Below are 19,306 nucleotides of genomic sequence, written 5' to 3'. Positions count from 1 at the left end.
CACTTAAGTGTCAGGCAGACTCTTTGGACAAAGACAAAAAGCAGTCACGTTCTTCACCAAAATATCACAAGAATGATCTCTAAGCAACATATTAAAATTCTTCTCCTCTAAGACCTCTTGAGCTAGCCCCCCACAGTTCATCAAATCACACTCAGCACCACTGTCTTCCATGTTTCTGCTAGTATGGCCCATTAAGCAGTGCTTAAAGGCTCCAGTCTCACCTTCTAGCACTGCAAGGGATTAAAAAAAAAATGTGTTTCTCTTTTGTGAGGGCCAAAGTTACATTTTAAGTTTTATTAACTGTGCCTAAGAGATCCATGAAACAAAAATATCTCTGATCTGCAAGCCCCTTGCCCAAGGACAGCTAGTTCTGAAATGCTGGAGGCTTTTGTTTATGGGAGATAGCAAGTCAAATGTTTTCACTCCCCTAAACAAGTTTGTTTGACCCATCTGCATGGCTGTGCTTGATCACATGTGGGTGGGTGGTGCACAGTCAGGAAATACGTCAGGATGTATACTTGCCCCTGATTGGACCTGATGGGAGATGCAATGAATTATGAGTTTTCCTTCTTAAGCCATTGTAAACTATGATTTTAGGGCATTTCCTGGGAACCTGGGTATGGACCTGGCCAGAGCCCATCCCCCTGGTCAGTATTTAATTAAAGCTTGCTTCAAATCTGGCTCTAAACTATGGTGGTGGTCTTATTCTTGATCAGTGGGGTTAACGTTTTCTGGAGGCAAAACCCACCAAAATTCTAAAGCTGGCCCTTCACTCTGGAACTCCGGGGCTGAGGAGCCACTTCAGGAGGCACGCAGCTTGAAATCTTCCAAGGCTCCAAGGCTGCCTTCAGTTTGTGGACTACTGGAGTGAACTTCCATGCTGAGAAATGCAGAAGGCATGTATGGAGGCCTCCTGGTGAGTCATAGTCTGGTCCTGTTCTATGGGATTCTTATCTGGGATATGGAGGGGTTTGATGGGATCCTAATATTCTACCATCCAGGGCATATAGCAAGACAACACCTGCCCTTCTGGTTCGGGTTGGAAAGTTTTGTTTCCCTGAAAGTTTTGTTTGTCTTGTTGGAAAATTTTGTCTGTGTTCTCTGGTGTGTTCATAAGCTTTGTTGCAAGCATGAAGCTGAGACAGAAATGGGTCAGATATTTTTGCTGTTTCTGTATGCCAGTCACAGTGACCACATGGCTGCATTTATGGCTGGGGTTCAAAATTTATCTCTGAGATCTCTGGTCACTGGATTTGGGTTTGGAGGAGTTCAGATGTCTTTTGGGTGTGGATAACATTAAATTTGTTTTATGCTGCTCTTTATGGGAGAGCTGGCTCTAGAGTTGGTTTATGGCTCTCTCTGCGCTTATCCAAGCACATTTAAAAGTTCCCTCTATGTGTCACTCTGAGCAGCCTGACACAGTGATGGGGGAAAAGAAAGCAAAGCAGAACAGCCCAAAAAATAAATAAACTTCATCTAACATTAAAAGAGTTCTGATAAGCTCTTAGAGCAATGACTACTTACTATTTAAGTCACAAGCTTTTAAATTCAAATTTCCTTTGGTTGCCTTAATATAGACTTAAAGATACTTCTCATTGGGCCAACGACATCTCTGTCCAATCTATATCTAGCTCTCTGGACAGAGGAAAAATGTTCATGCTTTTTAAACCAAATTTATAGATTTTGTTAGGACTCAAAGGTATGAGTCTATTCCAGCTGTTTTATAGACACCTGTTACTTGCTTTTTATTTACTTATTTTTCTTTCTTTTTTTGTTGTTTTGTTTGTTTGTTTTTGTTTTTGAGACAGGGTTTCTCTGTGTATCTTTGGAGCCTGTCCTGGAACTCACTCTGTAGACCAGGCTGGCCTCAAACTCACAGAGCCTGCCTCTGCCTCCTGAGTGCTGGGATCAAAGGTATGCACCGCCACCACCTGGCTGCTTTTTCTACAATGTGGATTTCAGTACAGATTGGTAATGTTAATATATCTAAAACTTTTATGTCTTTTTTGTAAACCAAAAAATTCACATAAGCTTCAGAGAATTTAGTGAGTCATAAAACTTGAATCTACTTCTCACAGGTCAAAAGGACTCCAGGTAAGTACAGCTTAAGTTTTCCCATCTGTCTATTCCTAAGAATGGTATTTCTCTCTCTCCTGATCTTGAGACTCCTCCTCTTCTCCAACTACTAGGACTATGGGCCTGAAAGTTCCAAATGTAAGATTTTCCTTTAAGTTCCTAAATTTTAACTTCTGTCCTTAGTCTATATCTGTTTCAACAGACTTCCATTTGACTGACAGACATGTCCAAGAATCAGCTGTTGACTACAGCCTGTTTAAAATGACTGCAAGCCTTGGACTTGCTGAAAGCTTATGTGGACCAGTCCAGCTGATATGAATACTCCATGTCTCTTCAGCTGGGTCTCACAGAGATCCACCTGCCTCTGCCTCCCAAGTGCTGGGATTAAAGGCGTGCGCCACCACCGCCCAGCCAAACCAGATGCTTTTGATGAATGCCCCATTGCCTGAATTCCCTCCTTGCCTTTGACTAGCATTCTAACCCTCCTGGCCCTGACAACAATATCCTAGTCTCAGCAAGAAGTAATTACAGAAGAGAGTATGTCACTCCTTGTCCCCCAATAGGCTGGAATGTTAGATCAAAAGGAAACTCCCTGGCACAGGGGGCAAAATATTTACCTGTCATGCCTATTGGCATACCAGGAAAGGTACTTGTTAAAACCAAGTAGACCCAGATCTATGGAAGATTCATTAGCTGAAACAGTGCTATAGTATGATAGGGCACTCAACCTGCGCTATGTAAAACAGAGGTTATTGTACAGCTTTAGGGGGAAATAGTTGTTTCTATATAAACCACTGAAGATTCATTATAAATAATTTGGCTGTACTCAGAAAAAACTGCAAATAAGGGGGACCTGAGATGAAGTAAATAACTGGTCACCATTCTCATTTCCAGGTTCCTTCTAGATAGTAACTCTGTCAGCTATCCCAGGGTCTTCTGCTCCTGCTAATTGCTGTTGGTTCTTGCATCACTGATGCTTTAACTAAATGATAATTCCTATCTGGGTACCATGGCAACTCTTATAAAGGTTATTAGATCCCAAAACAAACAGGTACCCATCACAGAGTCAAGGATTTGACTCAAGATACAACTCAAGGGGGGCATGTGAGAGCAAATGTTACATTTTAAGTTTTAATTACAATGCCTATGAGATCTATGAAACAAAACGTCTCTGATCTGCAAGCCCCTTGCCCAGGGACAGATAGTTCTGAAATGCTGGAGGCTATTGTTTATGGGAGATAACAAGTCACATGTTTTCCCTCCCCTGAACAACTTTGTTTGACCCATCTGCACCGGATATGCTTGATCACACGTGGGCGGGAGATACATGGGCAGGAAATAAGTCAGGATGTATGCTTGCCCCTGATTGGATGTAGACTGGAGGTACATCAGGATGCATGCTTGCCCCTGATTGGTCCTGATGGGAAATTCAATGAATTATGGGTTTTCCTTCTTAAGCTGCTGCAAACTGTGAATCTAGGTCATTTCCCAGGATCTTGGGTATGGACCTGGCCAGAGCCCATCCACCTGGTCAGTATTTAATTAAAGCTTGCTTCAAATTTGGCTTTAAACTATGGTAGTAGTTTTAGTCTTAATCAGTGGGATCAATACTTTACTCAAATGCTTTTGTTGGTGTTTATTTTCTGTGTCTAGGTGTTTTGTCTGCATGTTTATCTGTATACCACACGCATGCCTGGAGCCCTCAGGGGCCCAAAGAATTTGTCAGATCTCTTGGAACTAAAGTTACAAATGGTTGTGAGCTGCCACGTGGGTGCTGGGAATTGAACCTCGGTGCTCTGGAGACCAGCCGGTTCTCTTAACTGCTGAGCCATCTCTCTGGGCTTTGTTTTCCCTTTTTTAAATGTAGCTATGACAAATTTGAAATGAGGAGCATGGCTGACATTTTTGCCTTGCCCTGTCCGAAGGAACAGTGCTGCTCAAAACTGTTACTTAATGTGTGGTCTCTGTACCAGCAGCTTCAGTAACCACCTGAGGGCTTGTAAGAAATGAAGGTCAAGGAAGGAGGGTTGTAGTTCAAGGTCAGCCTGTGCTTTAGCAAGGCCTTCTCTCAATACCCATGCATATGCAATGCAAATTGGGACTGTGAAGTGTGTGTGTGTATGTATGTGTGTGTGTGTACATATGTATGTGCGGAGGTCAGAGGTCCTCACTGAGTATCTTTCTCTATCCTTTTTGTCTTAGTTAATGTTTTATTGCTGTGAAGAGACACCATAACCACGGCAACTCTTATAAAGGAAAACGTAATTGGGCTGGCTTACAGTTCAGAGATTTAGTCCATTATCATCATGGCAGGAAGTATGGTGGCATGCAGGCAGACATGGTGCTGGAGAGGGGCTGAGAGTTCTACATCTGGATCCACAGGCAGCAGGAAGAGAGAGTGACACTGGGCCTGGCTTGAGCATCTGAAACCTCAAGAGTCACCCCCAGAGACACACTTCCGCCAACAAGGCCACACCCACTCCAACAAGCCCACGCCTCCTAATAGTGCCACTCACTCCCTATGAACCTATGGGGGCCATTTTTATTTAAACCATTAGAACTCACTGTCATATTTTCATGGGTCAGGATCTCAAGCTGAACCCGGAGCTTCGTGCTTTGGCTAGACTGACCAGAGAGCCTTGAAGACCCTGCTGCTGTCATATCTCCCCAGCACCGGAATTCCAGGAAGGTATTGCTGTGCCTGGATTATTTTTTACATGGGTGTTAGGGATTCAATCTCGGGTCTCCATGCTTTCAGAACAAACGCTTTACTGCCTGAGCCATCTACCTATAGAGGGGCCCCAAAACAGCTTGACCACACAGCTGCCATGACAGGCTTAGAGGCCCAGACACAGCTTCTGTCACAGGCTTACTGGCAGGCAGCACCCAGACCCAGGGAAAGCCATAAGCTGACCCCACCCAGGGAGGGCCTGCATCTAAGGGGAAGTACCTGACACCCCAATCATTCCAACCATTAGATAAGGTGGCCAATGTCCGTGAGTCTAGCACACACCTATTTCTGTTTTACAGATACCCCTAGACAATTGTCAGCCAATCAGGTTCCTGAACCCCGGAAATCCCCTCACCCCAACCTCTGCTATGATAAAAAAAAAAAAAACTCTACCCTGCCTCAGCTCAGGGCTCTCTGCTCTCACTGCTGCATCGGACAGACAGAGAGACCAAGCTTGGAGCTTGAAAAATAAAGGCTCTTTGCTTTTACATGCGGGATTTGGTCTCTGTGGTGGCCTTTTGCGGGGGGGGGGGGGGGGGGGGGGGGGGGGGGCGGGGGTCCCCTTGAACTGGACATAACACTGCCCAGCTCCCAAATCTGCATTTTAACCCGCTGCTAAGGGGAGCAATGCAGAAGCACTTTTGAGAAGTACCTTAGTGGAGGGCTCTGTCTGCTGACAGTACTACATTCTAACATGGCCACTGCACTGTGGCCAGCTACACAACCTGTACAGTGTTTGCAAAATGTTGTTGTCGCAACGGTTTGCTCTCTCCTTGGCTCGAACTTCCGGGGGGAGGTTGGTGTTTAATAACATTTTGCACCTTGGGTCAGGAGGTGGCCGTGGGAGAGGAGAGGGTGTGTCGTGGGAGACAGAGAAGTGTGGGGAAAAGACAACGCCCCTGTCTGTGCGCTGCAGTTAATGCTTAACTGGATGTGGGCACAGGAGCCACTGAGACTGTGCACTTTACTTCTGACCCCTGGTCTCGAAAATTATTGTTCGTGGCTTAATCACCTCTTGGAGAATTACAGGCGATGGGAAGAGATTTAGACCTTTAATACCAAAGCCCCGTGGACAAGAAGATTAGACCAGATAAAGATCTGGACTTTTCATTTGGAGCTTGTTTTTGTGTTTTGTTTTTTCCTCTCTCTCCTCTGGCTAAGTTACTCATGAAACCACAGCAGGCTATCCCACCTATAAATTAGGGATGTTGTGAAGATAGTAATGAGTAAATGACTCCAGCAGAACCTTTATCGGCTTTATTGACCTATATTTTGTCTGCCGTAAAATTCATCCATTTGAGTAGAATGTATTTGAGTAGAACTTTTCTAAAAACCAAGTTGAAAGTAATGATGCTTTCTCAGGCCCCCCCCCCCCCCCCCCCCCCCCCCCCCGCCCCTTGGCTTTTCGAGGCAGGGTTTCTCTGTGTAGCCCTAGCTGTCCTGCAACTCATCTGTAGACCAGGCTGGCCTCGAACTCAGAGATCCATCTGTCTCTGAGTGCTGGGATTGCAGGCATGCACCACCACCGCCTGGCTGCCAGTCCTCTTGTATGACCAGATAACTTGAAAAATTCGGTACTTGACTATTTTTCACTATGGTGCATTTCAGCTATAATGTGAAATGCTGTTCCTCAAAGTTCTTTCAGAGTGGAAAAATATTGGCCTAGAGAATTTTTTCATTAATGTGATGTTACTCCATATTCCCAATCTTTTACAGAGTAGGATACAGTCAGAAATTTGTTATGTTACATAAATATGAGTTTGGTAATTCTATTCATTTCAAATAACTCCTTTTATATCATCATTCACTTAACACTAGTAATGTATTTTTTTAAATAAATTAATCAGTATTTCATGTAAAGATGTCTGTCAATATTTAGAAAAAAATTACCAGATCTGAAGAGAACTAGACATAGGGATGTTTAAATGCATGTAAAAGTGGTAATTTTATAAGGAAAATAAACATACACACAGTAAAAATTAGAAATGCACACGAAGAAATACATAATAAGCATAAAGTCCTACACTTGGACATGCCCAGTGAACATTCCACATTGAAAATGAAATGTTCTGGGCTGGAGAGATGGCTCAGCGGTTAAGAGCACTAGCTACTCTTCCAGAGATACTGAGTTCAATTCCCAGCAACCACATGGTGGCTCATAACCATCTGTAATGAGATCTGGCGCCCTCTTCTGGTGTGCCGACAGAACACTCTACACATAATAAATAAATGTTTAAAAAAAGAAAGAAAATACTATTTAAAAAAAAAAGAAAATGAAATGTTTCTTAACCTTTTATCTTCTATGCGTGATTTCTTCGTAATTGAGAAGTTCACACCTAATGGATGTGAGTACTTTATTTATACATATGCATGCATTTTCCTCTTCGTTAGATAGAAATGCTTTTTTCTGACCCTCACTGTTTCTTTCAAAAAATTGTTTTTGTTTATTTGTGTGTGTGCATTCGCGCCCCCTGAAGACTCACACATGCCACGATACATGTGTAGGTCAGAGGACAGCTCTCCGGAGTCAATTCTCTCTGGACCCCTTGTGAGACAGGGATCAAACTTAGGTTGTCAGCCCCAGTGCGGACGCACTGAGCCATCTCACCTGACTCCCACACTATTTCCTTTCTTTCTTTTTTCTTTTGAGGAAGGGTCTCATCGTGGAGCTGGCCTGGGACTCAAAATGTAGACCAGGTTAGTCCTGTAGAGATCTGCGTGCTGGGATCAAAGATTTATAGTACCACACCATGCTTGGCCTCATAGTCTCTCTCTCTGGTTTTCAAGACAGGGTTTTCCTGTGTGGTTCTGGCTGTCCTGGAACTCACTGTGTAGACCAGGCTGTCTACAGGGATTTGGCACTGATCAAACATTTACACCCCCATGGATGCTGGAAGTGCTGAGAAGTTCGTAGCCTTGGACTTCTGGTTAGTTTGTCAGAAATCTGTTGTTGAACTCTCAGCCTGCACCACGGTCATCACTATTGTTCACTCCTTAATACTGCAGAGTAAGCTCGGGCAGGTCCATTGTCCAGTGCTCAGCGCCTGTCAGGTATGCAAATAGATTTTCCACACAGGTGTTTGGCAAGAGGGCCAAATGAACCTTTTGACCCAAGCATGTGATTCGTAAGAAAAAGGAAGGCAAAGCCTTTAAAAATGGTTCACAGACATAACTCTTTCACCCAGGAGAGCGACAAAACACTTAGAAATCTTAAGGGAGAACTCAACGTTTGTGATCCTGTCCATGGTGGGGAGGCTCAGAAACCAGACTAAAGAACATTGTGTTTTCATAGGTGTCTAGCACGCTGTTCCTTCTCACCCTCTCCCCTCCCAAGAACTGCTGTGAATGAAAGATTGCGTTGACTGTCTCCCTGCAGCTGATGATTTACAGACGTGGAAACAATAGGCAGACTCCTCAGATTCCCCTTTCACAGCGCTAAAGATGGGTTCGAATCATTTCCCCTCTTATTTCCCATGAATCAAGCTCAGTGAACCCTTGCTACCTGATGTTTATATGTCTGAGCTACACTTATCCTGTAGCTCCTGTGAGCTATTCTCACTCACCCCTCTGGGCTTCGTTTCCACTGAAATGGTAAGGGTATGTCTAATGACTGTGAAGGTCTGATAAGGCACAGTCGCACACAATAAAGGGTGGCCGGCTGCGTCTGTAGCTTTAATGGCTTTGTATCACACATCTGAATCAGTAGCCTTTCTATTGATTGTTGAAAAGAAAATGTATTTGCAGTTTAACAATTCTCTTAAAGTAGAACTTTAAAAATAGCTGCATGGGTCCCAGCGGTGGTGGCACACACCTTTAATCCCAGGACTCAGGAGGCAGAGGCAGGTGGATCTACCAGCCTGGTCTACGGAGCGAGTTCCAGGATAGCCAAGGCAACAGCACAAGGAACCATATCTCAGCTCCCCTCACCAGTCCCCCTCCCCCCAAAAAAGCTGATGGCTTTGAAAGAAATGTACTTGAATGGTTACATCCAGAATCAAATTTCTGTTTACTTTTCTCCCAACACTCTTTTATTTTCTCCTTCCTAACCATGCCCTACCTTTCCCTCAGTAGTGTAAACCCAACCGGTCACAGACCTCTATGCACACATGTACACACATACACAAGCATGCACACACAGACTGCATGCAGGCCTGTGTTTGCCATCTCACCTGCAGAACAGCACGCAAGATGTGTGAGCAGGGAATGTAAGGCGATGTTTTTCAAAGCTGAGGTTGTCTCTAGGGAAGAGGGGAGGCAGGTAGAAACGGTGGGAACACCACTTCCTTTGACATATGCAAATGCTCACCCGTGGCAGTCCTCAGGGCAAAGCTCGACTTCTAGGCTCTCTAATATGCCTGGAGGATGTTTCAGTTATTGATAGGAAGGAAATGGTGGCTGGCAGGAAGAACTGGGGATGAGTTCCATCTCGCTCCTGCTCCCTCGCTCTCTCTTTCTTTGGGTTTTTAAGACAGAGCCTCACTGTGTGTATATTTACATTAGCCTGTGTGTATATTTACATCAGCCTGTGTGTATATTTACATCACTAAGAATTCACAACGTGGCCTAAAGTAAGTAGCCTTGAACTCACAGGTGATTCTCTTGTGTCAGCCTCTTGAGAGCTGAGACCACACGGATGAGCTGGTATACCCAGTTGGATTCCTCTTCTCATTTTGGGTTAGTGTTTCTCTTTAGTTGGTAACAAGTTGCTCACTTTGCTTATGTGAAGCCACCACCATTGAGTGCTATTAACTAGGATTTAATGTCAGCAGTTGTGGTGGCTCTGAGTATTTTCATCACTTTTTATTTTCTGGTTTCGTTTGGTGCCAAAGCAATTCAGATCTTGCCTCCTGTTCCTGCCAGTTCTCAGATGTCACGGCATCTGTATGCATTGACTTTCCCAAACACTTAAAAACGCTCTTCTTCTAGCGTGCCTTATCCCTGGAGTGCTGAGCCCTTCTCTCGGTTAGTTATTTCTCGGCTCTCTTTGCTCTCTCTCTGTAGCTCTCCACAGCCTGTGTGATTCCCCTTATCCACACCTGGTCTTTCAGAAACTCAGCTTTGGAGTCGACAACCCAAGATTTGAACCAGGGACTTATCACACTCTTATGTAAGTCTGTAAGCTAATCATTCTGTCTGTCTGTCTGTCTATCTATCTATCTATCTATCTATCTATCTATCTATCTATCTATCTTATCTATCTGTTGGTCTGTCTATCATCTGTCTGTCTATTTCTCTGTCTATCTGTCTGATTTGTCTGTCTAATCTATCATCTATTTATCTGTCTGTCTGTCTATCATCTGTATATCTGTCTATCTCTCTATCTGTCTATCATCTCTCTGTCTATCTGTCTGATCTGTCTATCTAATCTATCTATCTATCTATCTATCTATCTATCTATCTATCTATCATCTATCTATCTATCTATCTATCTATCTATCTATCTATCTATCTATCATCTATTTTCTACTTACCTGAAATCGAATGTATATGTATACACACGTTTGTGTTTTCGCATGTCCAAATATTTATATACCTGTGCGTATACTTATGTTACTAATTTCTATGAAAATTTTCAGAACTTGGCTACTGAGTTTCCCATGAAGTAACATTTGTGCCGAGCGGAACAGTTGCTGTCTTCTTAGATGACATGTTCTTTGTCCCCACCCCTGTAACAGGGCAGCTTTGGAGGGGAGCTGTCCTTGGCGGGGTTCCATAAGGTTCTTTTTAAAAAACTTTTTTTTAGATTTACTTATCCTACTGTTTTTATGTGTATGAATATTTCGCCTGCATGTATGGATGTGTACCGCATGTGTGACTGGTGTTCATGGAGGTCAGAAGAGGCGCTGGGTCTCCGGGACTGGAGTTACACATGGTTATGAGCCACCATGTGGGTGCTGGAAATCAATCCCAGGTCCTCTATAGGAGCAGCAAGTGCTCTTAGCTGCTGAGCCAACTCTTCAGCCCCCCTTCAGTTCTTATCCTGCCTTAATCCTTTTGCTGAAGAAAAAAAAAAGCCCTACCTTGCTGGTTAAGATGTTACTAAATCTTTTCTTTGGATTTATGGAACCCAGAACATGTAATGACTTGGATAACACTGTGCTTTAGTTCTATGAGTATGTCTCTGCCCCAAATATGTGCAGAGCCCCACCCCCATTGTTCCTGCCCATTGCTTTTCTCTTCCTATAAAAACCTCTGCACCCATAAGTTCCCTACAGTGCAGCTTTGAGGCAGTAACCCCTCTGTCGTTTCAAGATTGCCTTAATAAGCCTGATTCCTTCCTTTCAATTCTTGCGTCCTGAATATTGGTCTTGGAGTGGCAGATGTCCAGGACATCTGGTAATGCGTTGACCCATGCCATTAGTTTAGTTTTCGATTACTGACTTTTCTGAGGTGTTCTGGGGGCTCTTGGAGCTTAGGTGTTCTCAGACTCCCTGCTGAACTGCAACCATCAGTTCCTAAGGAAGGGTCACCAGGCAAGGAGACAGTGGACATAGCACTGAGGAACACTGCCATGGTCTTTCCTACCAGCCTGTCGTTCATGTCCTGATCCTTCTCTCCTGCTGCACCTTTGGCTAGGACTGTCCTATGGCTGGAGAGCCAACAGACAGTGAAGTCAAACTCAGACTATAAAAGAAAACAGCTTGGAAATCCCTCCCAGCTAGGGTGGCAAGGTGACAGAGCCTGGTCAGAAAAGGTATGCTGAACAAACAATCCGCGAAGCTCTCAGTCTTCAGAGCACCAGGAACTTTGAACTTCCTTCTGTGTCAATTCTGGCTCACCTCCTTCCTTGGAAGGGCTCTCCATTCTGTCTCGTTTCTTGTTCTGGACAAAAGAACCTGGGAATCCTCACAGATGCCCACCAGACCTTCTACTGGGCACTGGACTACTCTTCCTCAGTTCTTTACGTAAGAAGTCTTTCTTCCTTCAAGGCTGGGAATCAACAGTGTGCACCACAGCCTTGGGGCTTTCCCCAGACAATCCACAGTACCAAGGTACCACCACTCTGCAGGTGCTTGTGCTTCTGTTGAACACTGACCTGTCTTTACACACCTGCCTTCTCCGGCCTGTTCCCTTTCTCTACGATAAAGTCCCATCTAAATCACCATCGGATTCCACCCCTTTCTTTTGCTCTAGGCTTCTATCCCCAAACATAGTATTGGGTGGAACTGAACTGAACTCTTCAGGAAAATTCAGTTTTCTGTTTTCATATTATCGAGAAACCAACTCGTACAGAAGCGTGCTTGTGGAAGGGCTCAGAACTGCATGAAGGGGGGAACATGCTAAACCCGCCCGACTTCCTAACTCCTTGTTTCCACAAAGCCTGGCACATCCCATGAGTTCAACACGCAGTGATTGGAGGAAGGAGGAAATGGGGTGTCCACAGCTAAGACTCTTCATCATCCCTCCTCTAAGTAAGCATGATAGGGACCCTACCACAGTGGATGCTGCACTGCCTGTGGAAGGGCATTCTCCAGATGTTCCCAGCTGTTCCCTGCAGTTGACGTAAAGATGCTGCTTTCTGTATCCAAAGACAGTTGTTCTTCCCACCTTACATGATTCTGATTTTTCAACTTTTTACAGGTGGCCTGTTCCACAAAGAGAGATGGAAAGAGATGGAAGACTTCTAGCAATGCCCCTTCTGGGCAGTTTGATTCAGAAACCAGCACCTTTAGTTTTTAAGAGACGCTTCACATGCGTCCTACTCCGACCTTTTATTCAAACGCTGTTCAGTGGGAAGAGGTTCCTACACCGGTGAATGGCAGGCCCCAAGACTGTTTCCTCCTGAAGCTCTGCATTCTTGCCTTACAGGTGAATGGTAGATAAATGAGAAGGAGGAGCACAAAGTGGGAGTGGAGAGTCTGAGAAAGAGACGGCGCCCTACTGATGCTGTTCCTGCTTTCCCACAGCTGATTCCAAAGCCACGATGGAGGTGGAGCTTCTTATTTAGTATATATCATGTGGTGGGCTAGTCTTGCCCAAGGAGGCTATTTTTCATGTCTTCAGTTTTAGGAAGACTAACCTACTAACCTATTCCCTGTTAGGGGTTAGATCAGACCCCAATCCCGCTAAATTGTTATGTTAAATTCTCAGTACTCAGAATGAGATCTTTTTAGAAACAAGGTCATGGGTGTCATTAGTTGAGATGAGGTGGTATGGAAGTAGAGTCGGCCTCTTCATCCAATGTGACTGGTGTCCTCCTAAGAAGGGACAATTTGGACATGGGACAAGTATGTCTACAGGGAAATGTTAAAAAAAACAAAACTGAGCCGGTGTGTGGCCCATACCTGTAATCCCACGGAAGGCAAGGAGACAGAGGTAGGAGGATAATCACAGGTTTGAGGCTATCCTGGGCTACATAGGAAGTTCTAGGCCAGGCAGGGATCCATACTACTGTCTTAAAAACAGACAAACAAAACCAGGGAATGAGGCTGGCTTCTAACAGAGCATCAGACTTTTTTAAGGGTGAGCAGGTTTAGGAACCAGCTTCGGAGTCTTCTGGGATGGGTGAGAGACTGGGCTCAACTGGACTCAACTGGACTCAATAACCATACGGGCTCTCGTTTTGTTGTTTTGAGGAGAAAGCCCTGCAGAAGGGACTTGTGGTGTAAGACAGCACCTGCCTCCTGCCTCCACCCTGGCTAGTCACTGAGTCACTTGGTCCCCTGTCTGTCTTTCCCTGTTTCCAGCATCACACCTGCTAAGTCAATTTAGCAAAACCTTCATATGCTCCACATCTTGTCACACTAAATATTGATCAGGTATTGATTGGGTCACTCTCTCTCATCACCCAGCCTGTCTTCAGCAAGAAACATGTTCTGCCTGCTTCCCAGAATCCTCCTACCCCCTGATGTTTCTTTAGTGATTTCCACCCTCTGCCCCCTGCCCTGGTCCTCGACTGCAGCCCCCTCTTGGTGCAGTCTGAGTTGGACCCGCTCTCTCCCACCCTCGAAGACCCCTGAAGTTTGTTGTTTTGGTTTGTTTGTTTGGTTTTTTCGAGACAGGGTTTCTCTGTGTAGCTTTGGTGCCTGTCCTGGATCTCACTTTGTAGACCAGGCTGGCCTGGAACTCACAGAGATCAGCCTGGCTCTGCCTCCCGAGTGCTGGGATTAAAGGCGTGCGCCACGGCCGCCCGGATGACCCCCTGACGTTTGGACTGTTGTATGGCTTAAACGAAATAAATCACAACGTGCCGCGTGAATATGAGCTGATATCCTTTGTGTGTTTCTCCAAGGATTTCTCTGCACACGTCTTTCCAGTCGGCCTGCTTACCTCTGAGCCCTTCCTGTTGTGTACCCACACCTCATGTGACCCTTCTGCCCAGATGACCTTGAAAAACAGGTGAATGGTTTAGCTAAAATCAGGGTCCTTAAAATCTGGCTATGTGGAACTGGTGGTCTCTGCCGTCATGGTCACCTGGGGACTTGCCAGGAAGGTAGACGCCAAGTCTGGATCCACCGGGACTCTGTGCCTGAGGTGTTGTGGGTGGGCCTAGTCACCTGTGAGACTGACCCGTGAGTTTGGCACGTGCTCAGTGTGAACCACAGACACAAAGTGGTGATCTGACTTCTCCACAGGGTGCTGTCCCCAGATGCTTCCTTTCCTGAGAAAGGGTCTCAGTTTCCAGATGTGGCTGGCTCAGCATTTACTATGTGTCTTAGTCAGGGTTTCTATAGCTGTGAAAAGACACCATGATGATGGTAACTCTTATAAGGAAAACATTTAATTGAGGTGGCAGCTTACAGTTTAGAGGTTCAGTCCACTGTCATCATGGCAGGGAGCATGGTGGTGTGCAGGCAGACATGGTGCTGGCTACATCTTGATCAGAAGGCAACAGGAAGTGATCTAAGACACCGGGAGGTATCTTGAGCACATAAGAGACCTCAAAACACACCTCCACAGTGACATATGTCCTCTAACAAGTCCATACCTACTCCAACAAAGCCATACCTCCTAATAATGCCACTCTTTTGGGGGCCATTTTCTTTCAAACCACCACATTCCACTCCCTGCCTCCCAAAGGCTTGTCGCCATTTCATAATGCAAAAATGCATTCAGTCCAACTTCAAAAGTCCCCATAGTCTATCACAGTCTCAACAATGTTTAAAAGTCCAAAGTTCAAAGTCTGTTTTGAGATTCATGCCTTCTCTTAAATGTAATCCCCTATAAAATAAAAATAAAGAAACAGAGCACATACTTCCAACATATAATGGCACAGCATATGCATTACCATTCCAAAAATGTAGGGAAGGGAGTGTACTGAGGAAATATTGGACCAAAGCAAGACCAAAAACCAGCTGTACAAACTCCAAACTCTGCATTTCCATGTCAAAACACCCTTCAGATCTCCAACTCCTTTCAGCTCTGTTGACTGTAACACACTTCTTTCTCTTGGGCTGGTTCCACACCCTGTTAGAAAATCTCAGCAGGTATTCCACAATTCCGGCATCTCCAATATCTTGGTGTCTCCAATACAATCCAGGTTTCAACTTCACAGCTTTATGCAATGGCCTCTCTAGGCCTCATTCAGGAACACCCCTGACACATGTCTGGTCTCAGTGGCTTTCTTTAGGTCTGGAAGCAAATTCCATAACCCTTTTTTGCTATCCTTAACTCTAAAGCCAGAACCACGTAGCTGAAGCTGTCAAGTTCTGCTGCTTGTTTAATTAAATCTTAACCAGCTTTCTGTCTTTCACTGCCTAAGCTTGGCTGTCCTGAAACTTGCTCTGTAGACCAGGCTGGCCTCAAACTCAGAGATCTGCCAGCCTCTGCCTTCTGAGTGCTGGGGTTAAAGGCATGCACCATCACACCTGGTTCTAAGCTTTGCTTTAATTTCTTTTCACAAGTTGGAAGTTTAGTGGGTGGGATCTTGCCCTAAGGTTACCATTCCCTGTATCTCATTTCTTTTTTTCTTTCTTTCTTTCTTTTTTTTTCAAGACAGGGTTTCTCTGTGTAGTTTTGGTGCCTGTCCTGGATCTTGCTCTGTAGCCCAGGCTGGCCTCGAACTCACAGAGATCTGCCTGGCTCTGCTTCCCGAGTGCTGGGATTAAAGGTGTACGCTACAGCAATACCCCACTTCTGGTACCAACTTCTGTCTTAGTTTCTATTGCTGTGAGAAGACACCATGACCATGGCAACTCTTATAAAAGAAAACATTTAATTGAGGTTGTGGCTTACAGTTTCAGAGGTTCAGCCCATTACAGTCATGGTGAGGAGCATGGTGGTGTGTGGGCAGACTGGCTACATCTTGATCGGAAGGCAACAGGAAATGATTGATCTAAGACACTAGGCAGTGTCTTGAGCATATATGAGACCTCAAGTCCACTTCTACAGTGACATACTTTCTTGAACAAGACCATACCTACCCCAACAAAGCCATACCTCCTAATAGTGCCACTGTCTTTGGGGTCATTTACTTTCAAACCACCATACTATGTAGCCCAGGCTGGCCTCAGACTCTGGGCAATCCTCTTTATCTCAGCCTTCTTAGTGCTGGGCTTATAGATGTGTGTTACTGTACTTGATTCTCAGACTTAAAAAAGACTAACAGCTTTTGAGGGAGTTACAGTTTATATGCCATAATGTGCATGCACCCTTTCACAATATACAGTTTGGTGTGTGTCTGTGTTTAACCCTTTATAGTTCTGAGACAGGCTCTCACTAGGTAGCCTAGGCTGGCATCAAACTCATAGCCCTCTTGCTTTCCCTCCCCAAGTGCTAGAATTTAGTGGGTTAAAAAAAATCACGTTCATAGAGTTTTCAAACACTGCCACCACCAGTTTTAGAACATGTCATCATCCCCAAAAGAAACCTTCCTCCCATCAGCCATCACTTTCTGTTCTCCATTCCCTTTGGCCCCTGGAAGCTACTGGTCTACCGTCTATCTCTGGTCTACCGTCTATCTCTGGTCTATTGTCTATCTCTGGTCTACCGTCTATCCCTGGTCTACCGTCTATCTCTGGTCTACTGTCTATCCCTGGTCTATTGTCTATCTCTGGTCTACCGTCTATCTCTGGTCTACCGTCTATCTCTGGTCTACCATCTATCTCTGGTCTACCGTCTATCTCTGGTCTATTGTCTATCTCTGGTCTACCGTCTATCTCTGGTCTACTGTCTATCTCTGGTCTATTGTCTATCCCTGGTCTACCGTCTATCTCTGGTCTACCATCTATCTCTGGTCTACCATCTATCTCTGGTCTACCGTCTATCTCTGGTCTACCATCTATCTCTGGTCTACCGTCTATCTCTGGTCTATTGTCTATCTCTGGTCTACTGTCTATCCCTGGTCTACCGTCTATCTCTGGTCTATTGTCTATCTCTGGTCTATTGTCTATCTCTGGTCTACCGTCTATCTCTGGTCTACCGTCTATCTCTGGTCTATTGTCTATCTCTGGTCTACCGTCTATCTCTGGTCTACCGTCTATCTCTGGTCTATTGTCTATCTCTGGTCTACCGTCTATCTCTGGTCTATTGTCTACCTCTGGTCTACTGTCTATCTCTGGTCTACTGTCTATCTCTGGTCTATTGTCTATCCCTGGTCTACCGTCTATCTCTGGTCTACCGTCTATCTCTGGTCTATTGTCTATCTCTGGTCTACTGTCTATCTCTGGTCTACTGTCTATCTCTGGTCTATTGTCTATCCCTGGTCTACCGTCTATCCCTGGTCTACCGTCTATCTCTGGTCTACCGTCTATCTCTGGTCTACCGTCTATCTCTGGTCTATTGTCTATCCCTGGTCTACCGTCTATCTCTGGTCTACCGTCTATCCCTGGTCTACCGTCTATCCCTGGTCTACCGTCTATCCCTGGTCTACCGTCTATCTCTGGTCTACCGTCTATCTCTGGTCTGCTGTCTATCTCTGGTCTATTGTCTATCTCTGGTCTACCGTCTATCTCTGGTCTACCGTCTATCTCTGGTCTGCTGTCTATCTCTGGTCTATTGTCTATCTCTGGTCTACCGTCTATCTCTGGTCTACCGTCTATCTCTGGTCTATTGTCTATCTCTGGTCTATTGTCTATCTCTGGTCTACTGTCTATCTCTGGTCTACCGTCTATCTCTGGTCTACCGTCTATCCCTGGTCTACCGTCTATCCCTGGTCTACCGTCTATCTCTGGTCTATTGTCTATCTCTGGTCTATTGTCTATCTCTGGTCTACCGTCTATCTCTGGTCTACTGTCTATCCCTGGTCTACCATCTATCTCTGGTCTGTTGTCTATCTCTGGTCTACCGTCTATCTCTGGTCTACCGTCTATCTCTGGTCTATTGTCTATCTCTGGTCTATTGTCTATCTCTGGTCTATCTCTGGTCTATTGTCTATCTCTGGTCTACCGTCTATCTCTGGTCTACTGTCTATCTCTGGTCTACCGTCTATCTCTGGTCTATTGTCTATCTCTGGTCTACCGTCTGTCTCTGGTCTACCGTCTATCTATGGTCTATTGTCTATCTCTGGTCTACTGTCTTTCTATGTGGCCCATTGTGTTCCGATTCTTCCAGCAGCATGATGATGTTTTCAAAGTTTGTCTATGCTATAGTGTATATCAGTATTCCATTCTTTTTTTATTTTTAATTTTATAATTTAATTTAGTTTTACATATCATCCACGGATTCCCCTGTCCTCCCTCCTCCCGCCCCCCCTGCTCTCTCCCCAATCCACCCCCCATTTCCATCTCCTCCAGGGCAAGGACTCCCCTGGGGATTCAGCTCAATCTGGTACATTCAGTTGAGGCAGGTCCAGTCCCCTCCTCCCTTCACCTAGGCTGAGCAACGTGTCCCCATGCTCCAAAAAGCCAGCTCATGCACTAAGGACAGGTCCTGGTTCCACTGCCTGAGGGCCTCACAAACAGTTCAAGCTAATCAACTGTCTCACTTATCCAGAGGACCTGATCCAGTTGGGGGCTCCTCAGTTATTGGTTCATAGTTCATGTGTTTCCACTAGTTTGGCTATTTGTCCCTGTGCTTTTTCCAATCATGGTCTCAACAATTCTCGCTCATACAATCCCTCCTCTTTCTTGCCGATTGGACTCCTGGAGTTCCACCTGGGGCCTGGCCGTGGATCTCTGCATCCGCTTCCATCAGTCATTGGATGAAAGTTCTACAGTTAGGGTGTTTGGCCATCCTATCACCAGAGTAAGTCAGTTTGGCTGTCTCTCAAGCACTGCCAGTAGTCTATTGTGGGGGTATCTTTGTGGATTTCTGGGGACCTCTCTAGCACTTTGCTTATTCCTATTCCCATGGGGTCTTCATTTATCATGGTCTCTCTTTCCTTGTTCTCCCTCTTTGTAGTATTCCATTCTTTTTTATTGCTCAGTAATATTCCACCATGTAGATGCAGTACACTTGTGTCATCCCTTTGTCGGTTGATAGACAGTTGGGTACAGAATTGGCTTCACTCATCCAGCACTGGATGCAGCCATTTGAGTAAACCCTCTGTAGGAGATCAACGAAAGAACTTCATCAGATCCCATTTGCCTTTCTTGTCTATTTGTGTTTCTCCTTTCCATA

General features: G+C 45.1%; 1 long non-coding RNA gene across 1 annotated transcript; it reads left to right on the top strand.

Annotated features, from left to right (window-relative positions):
• Positions 1-4,638: 4,638 nt before the first annotated feature.
• Positions 4,639-13,334, top strand: LOC128117319 (uncharacterized). Its single transcript, XR_008220788.1, has 3 exons — positions 4,639-4,765; positions 9,809-9,914; positions 12,389-13,334. It is a non-coding gene; the product is annotated as an uncharacterized LOC128117319 (long non-coding RNA).
• The last annotated feature ends 5,972 nt before the right edge of the window (positions 13,335-19,306 follow it).

The sequence above is a fragment of the Peromyscus californicus genome, unplaced genomic scaffold (assembly GCF_007827085.1).
Source record: "Peromyscus californicus insignis strain IS unplaced genomic scaffold, ASM782708v3 Scaffold_21__1_contigs__length_65335640, whole genome shotgun sequence".
Classification (NCBI taxonomy): Eukaryota; Metazoa; Chordata; class Mammalia; order Rodentia; family Cricetidae; genus Peromyscus; species Peromyscus californicus.
The sequence above is the reverse complement of the archived record's forward strand: the minus strand, read 5'-3'. Positions and strand labels throughout refer to the sequence as shown.